The sequence below is a fragment of the Hylobates moloch genome, unplaced genomic scaffold, assembly GCF_009828535.3.
Source record: "Hylobates moloch isolate HMO894 unplaced genomic scaffold, HMol_V3 SCAFFOLD_7, whole genome shotgun sequence".
Taxonomy (NCBI): domain Eukaryota; kingdom Metazoa; phylum Chordata; class Mammalia; order Primates; family Hylobatidae; genus Hylobates; species Hylobates moloch.
Genome location: NW_026652282.1, coordinates 85,266,871 through 85,283,999, shown reverse-complemented (window position 1 = coordinate 85,283,999; position 17,129 = coordinate 85,266,871). Strand labels below are relative to the sequence as shown.

The window sequence follows — 17,129 nt, the reverse complement described above, 5'->3', positions numbered from 1 at the left end:
CATGATGGCAGACGCCTGTAATCCCAGCTACTCAGGAGGCTGAGGCAGGAGAATCACTTGAGCCTGGGAGGTAGAGGTTGCAGTGAGCTGAGACAGCACCATTACACTCCAGCCTAGGTGACAGAGTGAGATTCCATCTCAAAAAAAAAAAACCTTATCAAATTCAAACAAACCAAAATCATACCAAATACACTCTCAGACCTCTCAGACTACATTACAGTAGAATAAATATAGAAAACAGTATTTAGAAAATTGCTCAAAACTATAAAATTACATGGAAATTATACAAAGTGGTTTTGTTGTTGTTGTTGTTGTTTTTTAGACAGAGTCTCACTCTGTCGCCCAGGCTGGAGTGCAGTGGTGTGATCTCGGCTCACTACAACCTCCACCTCCCAGGTTCAAGTGATTCTTCTGCTGCAGCCTCCCAAGTAGCTGGGACTACAGGTATGTGCCACCACGCCCAGCTAATTTTTTTGTATTTTTAGTAGAGATGGGGTTTCACCATATTGGCCAGGCTGGTCTTGAACTCCTGACACAAAGTATTCTTTAATAACTCTTGGGTAAACAATGAAATTAAGGCAGAAATCAAGAAATTATTTGAAACTAATGAGAACAAAGATACAACATATCAGACAATGGAATCTTTGGGACACAGTTAAACCAGTTTTAAGGTGAAGTGCTAAATGTCCACATCAAAAAGTTAGAATGACCTCAAATTAACAACCAAACATTACACCTAGAGTAACTAGAGGAACAAAAGCAAACCAACCCCAGAGCTAGCAGAAGACACAAAATAACCAAATCAGAGCTGAACTGAATAAAATTTATTTGCACAAAAACATACAAAAGGTCAATTAGTCCAGGTTGGCTCTTCAAAACAATAAATAAGATTGATAGACTGCTAGCTACATTAATAAAGAGATAAGATAAAAATAAACACAATCAGAAATGACAAAAGGGACATTACTACTGACTCCACAGAAATACAAAAAAAAAAAAAAAAAACCCTCACAGACTACTTTGAACACCTATACGCATAAAAACTAGAAAACCTCGAATAAATGAATAAATTCCTGGAAACATACAACTCCCCAAGATTGAACCAGGAAGAAATTGAATCCCTGAACAGACAAATAATGAGCTCTGAAATTGAATGAGCAATAAAAAGCATACAAACAAGAAAAAGCCCAAGACCAGATTGATTCACTGCCGAATTCTACCAGATGTAAAAGAAGAACTGAGACCATTTCTACTGAAACTATTCCTCAAAATTGAGGAGGAGATACTTTTCCCTAACTCATTCTGTGAGACCAGCATCATCCTGATCCAAAACCTAGCAGACAACAACAACAACAAAAACTTCAGGCCAATTTCTTTGATGAACATAGATGCAAAAATCCTCAACAAAATACTAGCAAACTGAATCCAGCAGAACATCAAAAAGCTAATCCATCATGATCAAGTAGGCTTTATCTCTAGGATGCAAGGTTGGTTGAACATATGTAAATCAATAAATGTGATCTATCACATAAACAGAACTAAAAACAAGACATGATCATCTCAATGTATGCAGAAAGGCTTTCAATAAAATTCAACATCCCTTCATGATAAAACCCTCAATGAACTAGTCGTTCAAGGAACATACCTTAAAATAAGAGGCATATATGACAACCCCACAGCCAATATCATATTGAACATCCACAAGCTTGAAGCATTACCCTTGAGGACTGGATGCCCACTCTTGCCACTCCTATTCAACATAATTCTGTAAGTCCTAGCCAGAGCAATCAAGCAAGAGAAAGAAATAAAAGGCATCTAAACAGGAAGAGGGGAAGTCAAACTATCTGTTTGCAGATGATATTACTCTGTACCTAGAAAACCCCATAATCTGTCCTAAAGCTCCTCGAACTTCAACTTTAGCAAACAAAATCAGTGTACAAAATCATTAGCATTTCTATACACCAACAATGTCCAAGCTGAGAGCTAAGTCAAGTATGCAATCCCATTTGCAATTACAAAAACAGAAACAAAAACCTAGGAATACAGTTAACCAGAGAGGTGAACGATCTCTACAAAGAGAATTACAAAACACTGCTCAAATAATTCAGAGATGACCCAAACAAATGGAAAAACATTCCATGCTCATGGATAGGAAGAATTGCTATTGTTAAAATGGCCATACTACCCAAAGCAATTTATAGATTCAATGCTATTCCAATCAATCAATGACATTCTTCGCAGTATTAGAAAAAACTATTTTTAAATTCATATGGAACCAAAATAGAGCCCAAATAGCCAAGGCAATCCTGAGGAAAAGTAACAAAGCCAGAGACATCATGTTACCTGGCTTCAAACTATGCTACATAGCATACCTGACTTTGAGCAGCTACAGTAACCAAAACAGCATTGTACTGGTACAAAATCAGACACAGAGACCAATATAACATAATAAAGAGCCCAGAAATAATGCCACACACCTACCACCGTCTGATCTTTAACAAAGTCATCAGAACTAAGCAATGGGAAAATAACCCCCTATTCAATAAATGGTGCTGGTATAACTGGCTAGCCATATGCAGAATGATTGAAACTGGACCCCTTCCTTAAATCATATACTAAGCTCAAGATGGATTAAAGACTTAAATGTAAAACCTAAAACTACAAAAAGTCTTGAAAGCCAGGTGCGGTGGCTCACGCCTGTAATCCCAGCACTTTGGGAGGCCGAGTCGGGTGGATCAATAGGTCAGGAGATCGAGACCATCTTGGCTAACACGGTGAAACCTCATCTCTACTAAAAATATAAAAAATTAGCCAGGTGTGGTGGTGGGTGCCTGTAGTCCTAGCTACTCGGGAAGCTGAGGCAGGAGAATGGTGTGAAACTGGGAGGCGGAGGTTGCAATGAGCCGAGATCATGCCACTGCACTCCAGCCTGGGCGACAGAGCGAGACTTCATCTCAAAAAAAAAAAAAAAAAAAAAAAAGTCTTGAAAAAAGCCTGGGAAATAGTATGCTAGACATTGGCCCTGGCAAATATTTTATGATTAAGAAACCAAAAGCAATTGCAACGATACCAAAAATTAACTAATGGAACCTAATTAAATTAATAGCTTCTGCACAGCAAAATAAACTATCAACAGAGTAAACATACAACCTACAGAATGGGAGAAAATACTTGCAAACTATGCATCCAACAATGATCTAATATCCAGAATCTATAAGGAACTTCAACAAACGTATAAGCAAAAAAAACCCTATTAAAAAGTGGGCAAAGAACACGAACAGATACTTTTCAAAAGAAAACATGCGTGGCTAACAATGAGATATCATCTCACACCAGTCAGAAGGGCTAATATTAAAAAGTCAAAAATTACAGGCCGGGCGCGGTGGCTCACGCCTGTAATCCCAGCACTTTGGGAGGCCGAGGCGGGCAGATCACGAGGTCAGGAGATCGAGACCATCCTGGCTAACACGATGAAACCCCGTCTCTACTAAAAATACAAAAAATTAGCCGGGCGAGGTGGCGGGCACCTGTAGTCCCAGCTACTCGGGAGGCTGAGGCAGGAGAATGGTGTGAACCCGGGAGGCGGAGCCTGCCTGCACTCCAGCCTGGGCGACAGAGTGAGACTCCGTCTCAAAAAAAAAAAAAAAAAAAAAAAATTACAGATGCTAGCAAGGTTGTGGAGGAAAGGAAATGCTTATACACTTCTGGTGGGAATGTAAATTACTTCAGACATCGTGGAAAGCAGTGTGGTGATTTCTCAAAGGACTTGAAATTTCCATTCAACCCTGCCATCCCATTATTGGGTACATACTCAAAGGAATATAAATTCTTCTACTATAAAGTGACATGTACAAATTCCACAGCACTATTCACAATAGCAAACTCATGGAATCATCCTAAATGCTCATCAATGGTAGACTGGATAAACAAAACGTAGTACATACACACCACAGAATACTACACAACCATAAAAAGAATGAGAGCATGTTCTTTGCAGCAACATAGATGGAGCTGGAGGCCATTATCTTAAGTGAACTAATACAGGAACAGGAAACCAAATACAACATGTTCTGACTTATAAGTGGGAGCTAAACATGAGTACACATAGACACGTGTACTTGAGAATAGAGGGTGGGAGAGGATTGAAAAACTACCTATCATGTACTATGCTTATTACCTGGATGATGAAATAATCTGTATACCCAACCCCTGTGACAAGCAATTTGCCTATATATCAAACCAGCAAATATACCCCTGAGCCCCTAGCCTAAAGTAAAAGTTTAAAAAGTATTAAGTGAATAAAAAAATGAATTATACTTGAATATAAAAATAAAAGAAATAGCAACTCTCATACTGGGATATTAGGAGTATATCTGATAAATATTATTCTGATTTCATTATATTAATATAAAATTTTAGAGTATCTGAGATTTTAAAAGGATGCTTTCAAAATCTTATTAAGAAATTCTTGCCAAGACATTTGTGTATATGAGCAAGTGTTACAGATATCATCTGTTATAGAAACTATGGTAAGGGAGCTTAATTTTTACCACTAGGATACTGGGGAAATAAAGTTTACAGCATCCTACGATGAAACACCAGTTAATATAAAAATATTGAACGTATATTGTAACATAATTTCGAATGTTACAGAAATTTATTTCCATGAAAAGATGCTAATAAAGATTTAAAGAGGGGTACAAAGACTTGAACAAGTAGTCTGGATCCATTTTTCCCTCTTTCAGGTCTCTGATTTTCCAGTCGTCAAAGAATAAAAATTAAAATGACCTTTTTCTTCTGATATAGAGCTCTCTTTTCAGCACAGTAAGAGACAAGGATTTCTGTCTTGAGCCCATCAATGTCCCTGGGAATACTGAGAATGTCCGCTTTGCCACCCAGAGTTCCAGAAATCTCTGTAAGGTGGGCTTGGGCCACAGCCTTTCCCTCCCACCTTCCTGCTCGCTATGTTCTAGCTGTAGTTCGGCCTTCTGTCACGAGAGGGCACCACGGTACCACCATTATCGAACTCTATCAAGAAGCGTCTGCAATGAGCAAAAAATAACAATACCTCCCTTAAAACTTAGCTTATGAATCTGATTACAGAGTAATTCTAATTCTGTCAGAAAAAAACCTGATGATAGGTGTAAAATAAGTCTGTATATATGTATGGCATCAACAATGAAACACCAGGCAGCTCTAGCACACGTTGGCAATCATTAGCATTAATAGGTCAGTGCAAGGCAGGCAGAAGGTGACTGAGAGAGTATGGGGGTGCCTAAGTGGGTCCTGGGCAGCTGTGTCCATAATGTCCTGGAGAGGAGATGAGTGAGAGGGAGTGAGAGGTTTGAGAAGCCTGTACAAGGGTAGGGTAACGGAGGGTGAACACCCAGCTCTCTGGAAGGGACCCCTCTACAGTGTGGACGCCTCAATCTACACTGAGGAGGGAAGAGATAAATCAATGAATTCGATGTAGATTTGGGGTGAACAGCAAATAGGACTGTTTTTAATATGCATGTGAATTTTCCAAACAGAATTGTTATTATAATAAATATTTTCATAACATTCATTACTCTGTAAAATACACTTCTGTTCATTAAAAAAGAACGACAAAGATGAAGATAGCTGTGATGCCTCCTGGTGGCCAGAGAAATTATTGCACATCTGGGAGTAGGGGGGCAGGAGAGGAGAGGGAGGAAGGGAGGGTGGTATCTAATTAATGGCATCAGGCACAGTATTCTGGAATTTTTCACATACTTGTCACAATTTGTGTGTATCCATTTATCTAGGTTATTTTTTAAAAGTATATTTTCTGGGATATATAAACCTTTTTCTTTCATTTAGAATTTTTCAACATCAATAATATTGTTACTTAAAAACTATATGGGTCATAATAAAAAAAGTTTAGTGGATCACGAGGTCAGGAGTTCGAGACCAACCTGGCCAACATGGTGAAACCCCATCTCTACTAAAAAATACAAAAATTAGCCAGGCGTGGTGGAGGGCGCCTGTAATCCAAGCTACTTGGGAGGCTGAGGCAGGAGAATCGCTTGAAACCAGAAGGCAGAGGTTGCAGTGAGCCAAGATTGCACCACTGTACTCCAGCCTGGGCAACAAGAGTGAAACTCCATTTCAAAAAAAAAAAAAGTTTAATACTCTGGGATCATGTAATGGCAGACCCCAAGGAGATGAGATCATTCACAGCCCCAAAAGCATGAAAATGAGAAAAACTTTAAAATAATCAAAATTAACTGTTGATAGGGAGATAACAAGGGTATTTTACTGGTTTACTTAGTCACACCTAAAATCAGAAACCTTATATGAATAATGGTGATGATATTGGGTAATTTGACTGATACTTAGGATTATAGAAGATTAAATACATTTAAAAACATCTTGAGGCGTGTGTACTATCCCTTGAGGAAGATTAAAGCATTAACAGGCCTGGAGGCATCAAGTCAAAATAGAAAAATACCTTAAGTATTCCAAAGTTAGCTGCTGATCTGGAAAGAACAAGCTGTCTCTCTTATTTGCATAAACTTTCCTGAAGGCAGCACCCTGATGTGAATAATGGTCATAGTGATGGGTACCTTGGATGGCAGTTAAGATTAAGGGAGATGAAATGTAAAGGGCATTTGCTTACAGTAGTTCAGTGCATGTTACTTTCCCTCTCTCCAGCTCACCCGTCTCAAGGCCAACACCTGAGCTTCTGCCTGAGCCCATTCACCACTTCAAGGATCAGCCAACTCGTGTGGCCCTACACCCATGTCTCTCAGTACAAAGCATGAGATTTCACCTCCTCTGCCTTCATCATTACCCAGAGGGGTTGTGGAGTGGGGACCTGTGGGTGACAATAGCCGGGGAGTGGAATCTGACCATTTCTCAAGGCCTGGAAGCCCGTCTTCTAAAAGGGAGGCTGCCCAGAGCCATCTAGGGAGGGTGAGGGATGGAACCTCATTCCAATCCTGCCACTTTCCTGGGGAGGTGACTTAGGCTCTGTGAGGCTGAGCTTGGTCATCTGTGAAATGGGATTGACCATACCATCTCTACAGAGCTGTCCTGGAGGGTAAATGAGAAAATCTCTTGAGAATATACGGCATGGAGTTGGACTTCAATTATCTTTAAATGTTGGGACACAGCAGTAGGGACTGGCTGGGCCTCAGGGTTAAGGCAGGCATTGTGAAAAATCATTTCTCATTATTTGCCTTTATAAGAAAACAGATAGTCGAAGAAAGCAAATGTCCTGTGATATGCCTTGAGTTCAAAGTTTTGTAGTTTCTCTACTTCTTGGGTGTTATCAGAAGCTTATAAGAGCTGTTCAACGTCATTCCCCTGAGCTGACCCAAATCCAGTTTCCCTTGCCTGGAATACAGGCATGTCTTTGAACTCACCTGGTGATCTCAGTGATAGATAGCAAAGTAAGCAAAGTGTGCTGTCTGCCTAATGGCTCCTTCTGGACTGCTTAGTATTTTAATGTATGTATGGGAAAATTCTGGACCCATCCTGCAGTCATCAGTGCAGGAGTCCTCAGGTCATGTATTATCCAGCCACATCACACCAGAATTTCAGCCACCTGCTGCCTTCTGGAGAGGCACAAATACAATAGTTAGCAGAATTTTTTTACACATAATTGTCTATTCTTTTGTTAGGTACTAACTAAATGTTTATTGAGCTCAGATTTCATGCTGTCCCAGTGGAGGCATCTCATTAGCTCTAAAGTGGAAATGAGAGGGTAAGAAAGGATATGAATATATGGGCAACTTCAAATGTTAAATTTGAGGTGAGATGGCTCCTTCCCATTATTTTTTCTTTTGAATTTTTCTAGCTGCCCATTAATGTTTAAACTTGATCAAGTTTCAAGTAATTTAAGATTTTCAAATGTCATTCGTTGGACTTACCAGCATCCATTGCAGCCACATGATGGAGTCTCTCTTTATTGCTCTCTTTCTTTCTCTCTTTGTCTCCTCCTCTTTCTTGGTTTCTTTTTCTTTACATTCAAAGTTCCATAAAGAGTTTTCTACATTCCCTGTTAATATTCTCCACTTTCCATTGACTATCCCACTGCACTATGGCCTCTGTCCACAAGATCAAGTAACACATGTGAACTCAAACACCTCTGAAGTGCGTTTCTTTTGCAATTAAAAAATAATAAATGAAATGGAAAAGTGTACTCATGTCATAACAACCGTCATACAAAATTAGATCAGGTTCTAAATGAGATGCATCCTTAAACCAATCAAGGGATTTCGATAGTAGTTTGGACATATGAAAACTAACTGCAGGGAATCACTGTCTTCTTTCATTAGCTTGGCCCAGATTAGATTCCAGATGTACAGGGTAACCCCACATGAGTTACAGTTTGAGTTAAATACAAGTAGTCTGGACAAATAGAAGGTGTTTCATGAAAGAATACACTAAGTCATTGTTTTAGGCTAGTTCACTCCAGGGAAACTCTAGGTGTTTGAATACATCAGGAAAAAAAGGGGGCTTGAAAATAGTATCTGCAGATTTTATTAATGCTCCCTACAGCATATAAACTGGGTAAATGAGCCTGTCTGTTTTGGCAAGTTGGAGAGTATACATGACATGTAGGCATATATGGCAAATCCCATTGTTGAAATCTGAACATGTATTTGTTCTCCTTATGTTTCTTCCTTCCTCTTATTCCATGAGGTAGTCATGCATTTAGAGATAAAACTGTAAATTAAAAGTAAAACCTTAAGGCCCCCAACCGACTGAACAAACCTCCTCATGGCCAAGAGGACTCCCCCAAAATCCTTAAAACTGAGTTCCTGGGCAGGACAGGAAGTGGGGTCAGATAGAACTTGTTATGCTCCATCTCTTTTGTGGTTTAGATACAATAATTGACCAGCATTAATGTTAAAATAGAGATCATAAGACTGGCAGAACAGACTCTTTGTGGCAATAAGATATCAAATTATAAATAAGGCCTAAGGCCATGCCAGGCAAGGGTTAAGTCACGCACTCTACACTTAAAGAATAAACTGTGTTCTAATTGACACAAGCTTTCCTTTGCATTTTTCTCCAGCAGCTAAACAAGTACTGGCCTCAAGATAAGCAATATTAAAACAACTTGCAGCTCATCCACCACTAGATGCTGATCCCCAGCCCCTGTTCCACCAGCAATAGCTACAGTTTTGATTGGACAAGAGACTGATTTTGGTAACTTCCTTCTGATTAGAAGATCACCAACCATGGACCGGTTCTGGCCAGTTTAAAGAGGGCAGGACTTGAGTGCCTTTGTGTTCTGAAAAGTTCTTTTAACGTATAGGGCCTAATTGTAATACATTTAAACGTGAAGTCTCCACCCCAAGGTGAACCTGGTCCATATGTATAACATACATGTTTGTTCGGTACCCATGTGCCAGGACCCCCTTCATTAATATTCATAGCTCCTCCTATAACGTGTTGGGTATGTATCTTTGTCCAGCCCCTTCAGCTTAAATTCCTGTCTTACCTCTCACTCCCTCAAAGTTCCTGCTTCTGGGCTTCTTCCAATGGCTACATTCCCAGCCCGTCAGAATGGTCACTCTGCAGGCTGTAATCTTTTATAAGAAATAAAGCTATCCTTTTTAAAATCTATAAGTTGGTGATATTTCAGTTAACAAAGTCATACCATTAAAAATACCATATTTTGTGTGTAGATCTATACAAATGTAATAAAAATATAGAGAAATGTCTTAAAAATGTAAACCCCAAATTTTACATAGTGGCTACCTGTGAGGAAGAAGGAAACTAATTAATCAGAGAACACTTCAAAGTGAATTTTAATTGCATATGTTTTATGTTAACATAGAAGATTCTTATATTCTATAATTTTGTGTATTTCTGAAATATTTAATAAAAACTACTGTTTCTATATTTGATTCTGAATTCAAAAGAGATCCCTACTAATTTGAAATTTTAGGAACAATAATGAGCTCCAGAGATAAATTAATCAATAACCCCATGGCTGATTAATTTTTTAAAATGTATCATTTTTGTGAATTACCTCCCATTTGATTCTCTATGCAGACATATTTAATGTATATGCATTACACATGGATTTCATTTATCTGCAGACCTAACATTTGCTAAAGATCATTAAAGTAGTTATTAATTGTGCCCAAATATTCTACCCACTCTATCTGACTCCAAAGCCACACCTCCCCACTATTGGGAAATCAAATCTTTTCCTGTGAAAGGGTTGAGGCCAGGAGGGAAGTGACTCCCCATGGTTCTGTACATAAGGACAGATCTGGTATTTGGGACCCAAGTCTCCTGATATCATCTGTTTCCCAGCAGACCCATCTTCATGTTCTGTCATTCTGTGCTGTCTCCTTTCTAAGGCTCAATGAGAGGCTGCTATTCCAATGTCCATATAGAAGGTAAATGAAGATGTTAGAAAAGGACATCAAATTTTAAAAAATGAAATTATTTTCTTTCTCCTCCACTCCACACATCAGGTAACTTCTACAAAGAAAAGACAGAAAAGCTTTTCTCTCATAGAAATATGTAAACATTTTATTTCCTGCTGCTTCAACTCTAATTGACCTCTAGGAGATGTTCATGTAAACTATGTCTTTTGTGGAAGAGAAAACACAGGGAAAGCCAATACATACATTTGTTGTAGCATTACATGTTAGACACTTCACGTAGGTTTAAGCATTATACATTTTCTTCCCACAACAGTTCAGCCAGGTATGTATCAATATGCCCATGTTACAGATGCCCCAGTTAAGGTTCACAAGGGGTAACTCACTATTATCGGGTCACATATTTAAGTAGAAGCAGGAATAAGGTCTACCAAATATATATATTTATATATATATGATAAATACACTCATTTATATATAATATATATTATATAATACACAAACAGGCCCAATTATATGTATTATTTAGCAAATTGAGATGAATATTTTTAAAGTTCTGTTTTCATCCAGTATAATAGGCTAGGACATAAATCTGCATTACTTTCTTTCTTTAGTTATTATAATTTCACTTTTTTTTTTTTTTAGACGGAGTCTTGCTCTGTTGCCCAGGCTAGAGTGCGGTGGCATGATCTCAGCTCACTGCAACCTCTGCCTCCCGGGTTCAAGCGATTCTCCTGCCTCAGCCTCCCGAGTAGCTGGGATTACAGGCGCATGCCACCATGCCCGGCTAATTTTTGTATTTTTAGTAGAGATGGGGTTTCACCATCTTGGCCAGGCTGGTCTCAAACTCCTGACCTCGTAATCCACCCGCCTCGGCCTCTCAAAGTGCTGGGATTACAGGCGTGAGCCACCTCGCCCAGCCAACTTCCAATGTCTTTAAAAGTTTAAAATCCCTTTTATCAAAATAATTAATAATTGAAAGAGTCCAGAAACATCTATAAGGAATAAAGAACAACAGAAAAAACACTATTACAGTTAAATAGAATAGATTTCCATATTGCTCTTGAGATAGCCAAGTTCTGTTTGATGGTTGAAGCAGGAAGTACAAGATCTGATTGGTCCTCAATACATGTAGAGTAAATATTGAAGACTATACTATAAATGGCAGATATTAACAGGACTTTATTGACCATGCCATTGAAAGAGCTGGGCACTCAGGCACTTACCACTATTCAGGGCACATTATCACCCATGAATGTATGAATTAATAAATTTGTGAGATATCCTAGGATGGGGTACATATTTTCCTTATATTCTAAATAGACAGGATCTGAATATCACCACATTGGGCAGTCGGTTACTTTGGCCTCAAATGACATTTTCTCTTCTCTTAAAAAATATCTCCCTTTGAATGAAGTGTTTTCCAGATGTTATAAACTGTGCTAACACCACCAATCGAATTTTGTCAGATCCACTTCCTGGATATTAAATGCATCTTCTCCCAGGTCAAAGGACTCAGGGCAGCCCAGGAATCATCTCCTGCATCTTCTTTACTCCCTACCTTGAGTAAGTTGGCAGAGAGATGAATTTACAGATAAATGAAAGGGGCATTGTGGGCACACCTAGTAAATCACTGAAGGCATCCAACAAGGATGCAGAGTGATAGGGTCAATTTTGCACGTGGGAACATGTGAAGATACCATGACTAAAATCCAGAAATAAACCATCACATCCCAGGAGGAAATCCTGAACAGAGCTTCTACAGAACACAGTTGGAAAGGTCATGTAATGTGGACAACAGGAAAGCTGCCCATTTGAGTAAATTATGGTGAGCCATGAGTCTACAGCAGCACAGAGTTGCCTAAGCAGAAGGGGGCATTTGGTCAACACATGCAGCTCTGTTGGCGTAGGATCACAAATTTAACTCTACAGAAATAACTGCAAATATGCAACATGTAAATGATAGTAAAGGTGAGTGTTAAATTGTGCCTAAATTTGTCAGAGCAGTGTTGAATTGTGATACCACTCACTGAGCTGATCAAAGGAGCTGAGACAACAGAGGAGAAAAGCCTCATGAAAAATCTCAGGGAGGATACAAGGAGAAAACAAATGAAAGCATGGAAAATGTGACCTCCTGGAGAGAGTGTTCTGGCTAAGAATGTGCCTCCAGGAGGAAGGCATAAATATGCTGGCCGATGGGAGACCATCCGACCTGGGGTCAGAGAGAAACTATAGTGGGTGTATGATTTCCAGACAGCCTGAGGACCCAATTAGTGGTAAATTCTTCCTCTTGACATTTGCTTCTCACTTTAATGAAGGCTTAGGGCACTGACATCAACCACTTCACTATTTTCAGTGCTCCTGTCTCTTTCCTGCGCCCATGGACCTGTGAGAGGTCTTCAGGATACTTCTGTTCTCACCAAATCTGTGTAATTTCAGGGTGTAAAGGTGACATGCAGCATATCACTGAAGCAAATGTGTTCTTCCACAATCAGTCCCAAATCTGGATGGCCTCAGACCTGGAGTGCCCAGCTATCTCAGAGCCCTGTCTGCTCCCCTGGGAGGCCCCCACTCTTCACTCCAGTCAGGCTGGACTCCTTGTTCCCTCTCTATTTTATGAGGCACAGGTGTCTTCTCCAGGAACCAGCAATCTCTATTCTAAGAATCTATCCCAAACATACATTTCAAAAAGATATAAAGGCAGAAGAACAAGGTCATTCCTAGAAGAACAATCTGTAACAGGACAAGACTATAAATAAGACAAATGCCCACTAAAGGGGATTGATTGAATAAGGTGCATCTACATCTTAGAGTACAATGCACGTATACCAAGCAAGGAGGACTCTCTTTCTCTACTGCCATGTAATGATTTTCAGGATATACTATTAAGTGAAAGAAGCAAGGCACAGAAAAATGTGTGGAGCTGTTGCTGTTCAATATGGTTGGCACTGACCACGTGTGGTTATTTAAACAAGGTATTTTAGATATATTTTATTTTAGATAAAACTAAAAATTTAGTTCCTCAGTTACATTCACCACATTTCACATTTCACATATTCAATACCACAGGTAGCTAGTGGCTACTGTGTTTGACAGTGTAGACCCAGAATATGTTCACCTCTACAGAAATTCTATTGGACTCCACTAATGTGGAATATGCCACCTATGAAATAGGAGAAGTCTAATATAAATATTACATTTGGTTATAATATTATAAATTTGAATCTTAAAACAAAAATTGATCAATAGCCTGGGCAACATAGCAAGACGGCCTCTCTACTAAAAATTAAAAAGAAAAACATAGCTGGGTGTGGTGATGCATGCCTGTGATCCCAGCTACTGCAGAGGCTGAAATGGAAGAATTACTTGAGCCTGGGGAGTGGAGAGGCTGCAGTGAGCTGTGATTGTGCCACTGCATTCTGGTCTGGGTGACAGAATGAGACCCTGTCTCAAAAAAAATTGATCAAAATGACGGCATGTAAGGGATGGAGGAACAGCCCAGGATGGAAGACAATCATGTGTATTCCCTTAAAAACATAATACATATTTGCTGGATCCATGCACAGAAAAGGACAAGAAACAATGACCAATCTAATAGCAATGAGCAACTCTAGTCTCCAGATTGAATTTACTAAAAACATTTCCCATTAAAAGGAATCCGGTTATTTGGAGAAGTGCTTTATTCCAGGTCTGAGTAGGAATTGTAGCTGATGACGCTGGACCCAACTAACATAACAGAAGACATGTCAAAAAGACCAGAAGCCAAACTAGAGGGGCTCCCACTTCACAAAGATAAAACTATTTGAAGGTCAAATAAAATAATGCAATAGAGTCAATTAAGACAAACATAGAAGTATCTAGATCTAATGAAAAATACTCTAAAAGAAAAACAAACAAATTATATTTAATGCTCACATTTGTAGGATCCTAGGGAAACATCTCATTATTTCTTCTCATGGGAACATAAACATCTGGTTGAAGGAAGCAAATATCTCTGTAATATGCCTTAAGTTCAAAGTTTTAGAGAAAGAAAGTATTCTGCATTTTGAAGTATTTCATTGTCTCATACAAGCTACTCAACATCATGCTTCTGAGCACACCCAAATCCAGCTTCCCAGGTTGTGGGTGGGGGCAGTGTGCAAGATAGGCATGACTGGGAACTCACCTGGCGAGCTCAGAGATAGATAGCACCAGGGATGCAAGGTTTGGTGTTTGCCCAGAGGCTGCTTCTGGGCTACTTGCTATGTTAATATATTTATAGAAAAATTCTGGACCTGTCCTGTAGTCCCCTGTGCACAGGTCCTCAGGTCATGCATTAGCCAGCCACAGCAACCAGCATTTCAGCCACCTGCTGCTTCCCTGAGGGACAAAAATCTTAGCATTACTGGCATATCTTTGACACACAATTATCCATTCTTTCATTTGCCAATGACTAAATGTGTATATGATATATATATATAACCTTTAAATTCAAATTTTGGAAAAGGGCTTTCTACATTCCTCATTTCGCTTTGATTGCTTATCCCACTGTACTATATCTTCTGTCCATATGATTGCAATGAATGTCCTCTCGCCAAGGTCATAATCATCCACCTTTTCTCATTATATCTAGCTTTTCATATAAATATATTAATATATAAAATATTCATTTTAGTAACCTCCCAAAGTACGCATGCTTGCGCAGACTGCTTTTTTCACCTAACAACAGAGCTTTGACAGTCTCCCAGGCTTTGGAGCATGATGTACTGGACACAAATCTAAGCTCTCCCTCTCTCTAACTGTGTGGTCTCAGGCAAAGTCTTTATTCACTCTGTACTTCAGATTTTCATCTACGAAATGGGAATTAGTAACAGTTTCTACCTTGTAAGGGTGCTCTGAAAATTGAATGACTCAATGCCTAAAAAGGACTTGCCAAGGAATATGTTTTAGCCATTTTATTTTTTTTCTTGTCTTTACTGGCCATTAGTATCTCTACTATCCCTATGGTATAGACTCATGTTTATTCATAATCAATAAATTTTGAGATATGTTCTCAGTGAAACAAGGAAGTTATGATATTAAATGTAGGATGAACCTTATCTTTTGAAGATAAGTATATAAATGCATACATTTCTGAATAAATTTATAAGTACCTGCATAAGAAAACTTCTGAAATAATATTATACAGATGAAAACATTAGGATGTTTATTTCAACATTCTTGATCTATAAATGTGAAAAAGAAGTGGCTGTAGACCTTGGTGGGTTTCACTTCAGTGGTGGGGTTGGGGCACAAAGTGCCATTAGATGAGCAATGAGGACTGAGGTGGAGGAATGTGAGTTGAGTATTCAGAATTCTTCATACAACTTTGGTTGCAATGGAGAGAATATATGTAAAGAGAACCGTAACTGTGGATGTAGAGAGGGGTCTGGGGTATTAAATTATGTTTTAAAATTATCAATGATAAGAGACCCTTTCAGGTTGAATATCAAGAGGAAGGGGCCATCTTTTTTTAGATCTACAAACTGAATTCACCACGTCCCTATTTCCACACTTTACTTCCTTGTTTCTATTCTGGGGAAGCCTAAAACTTCACAAAAGGGATCGTGTAGAGTTTGGCCTTAATGTCCATTAACTGTAGGGATGGATGGATGGATGGATGGATGGATGCAAGATGTGTCAAACAGCTGCTGGTAATTTATGGTATTTTATCTCTCAGGACAGAGTTCTCACACAGGTGACTGAATCTGTGGCATTGGTGGCTGAGAGCAGGCAATTTTTAAGGTCTCTGCAAGTGATGGCAGCAAGATGGGAGCACCCAGCTTCAGTGTTCAGAAGCAGATTTAGGCCAACTTCCACACCTTACATCCTGGAGGGATCCACCCTGACTTGAGCAGGTGAGGTCACAGACAGGCTTGCTTTCCACAATGGGGAAAAGATTACAGCCTGCTCAGAGGCGTGTTGTGGTCCAGCTCTTGTGTCATTCAAAAAGACTCCACAAAGTGCAGATCCAGATCCTCTCCAAACTTGAACTCAACCAATGTCATGGAGAGACATTCTTAATCCCCTTCTATGAAAACAGTGTCATTAGAAGCACCCAGAGGCCACACACACACCCTGGAAATGTAATGCCAGCAGTAGCTCTAGAACCTGCAGACTCATATGCCTGTTGCTCATTGTTTTTAGGCTACATGTGAAAATGGACCATTTTGCAATAAAAATATAATGCAATGATGATTATCAGAGCATTTTGTATACTAGGGAATTTTTAAAGTTATCTGAACATCGAATTAAATATAATGACAATGAAAGAATTTCCACCTGTCATATCATCAAAGTATAAAAAGAAACCATTCAGGATTCCAGTAAAGTGGGCATGCAGGGAAGTCTACCCTGTTTCATATTGGTGGTGGGGATGTCATTTACTACAACCTCTTTCCAGGTTGATTTGGTAATTTCTATTAAAGACTCTATGCATTCCCAATCTGCATGTGTTTAGGGCCTGCTCCTTCAAGTATTCATCCTCAGCATGACCCCTGTCCCTCTGAGAGTGCATATTCTTCCTGATACAGGAACTGTCTGCGGACTCCAGTTCCTAAAGCAATGGCCCAGACACACTCCCTTGTCTACAGAGTAGGAAATTTAGGTCTGACAAGGTTCTCTGTCTTTCAGAAGAGAGACAGAACTGGGAACTTGGCTTCAGAGCTGAAGATACAGATTTCAGTAGTGACCCGGGTCAGCAGGAAAGCAAGATTTGCTTGGTTATGGTGTGATGTG

General features: G+C 39.3%; 1 long non-coding RNA gene across 3 annotated transcripts in view; it reads right to left on the bottom strand.

Annotated features, from left to right (window-relative positions):
* The window catches only part of LOC116811893 (uncharacterized), a 116,999-nt gene that overhangs the window by 2,590 nt on the left and 97,280 nt on the right, over positions 1-17,129 (bottom strand). The window contains exon 9 of one of the 3 annotated variants that reach the window (XR_009214267.1): positions 10,431-14,732. The exons of the other annotated variants lie outside the window; for them this stretch is intronic. This is a non-coding gene — a long non-coding RNA (uncharacterized LOC116811893). Of the gene's footprint in view, positions 1-10,430; positions 14,733-17,129 lie in introns of those variants that run through there. 3 annotated transcript variants of the gene reach the window in all.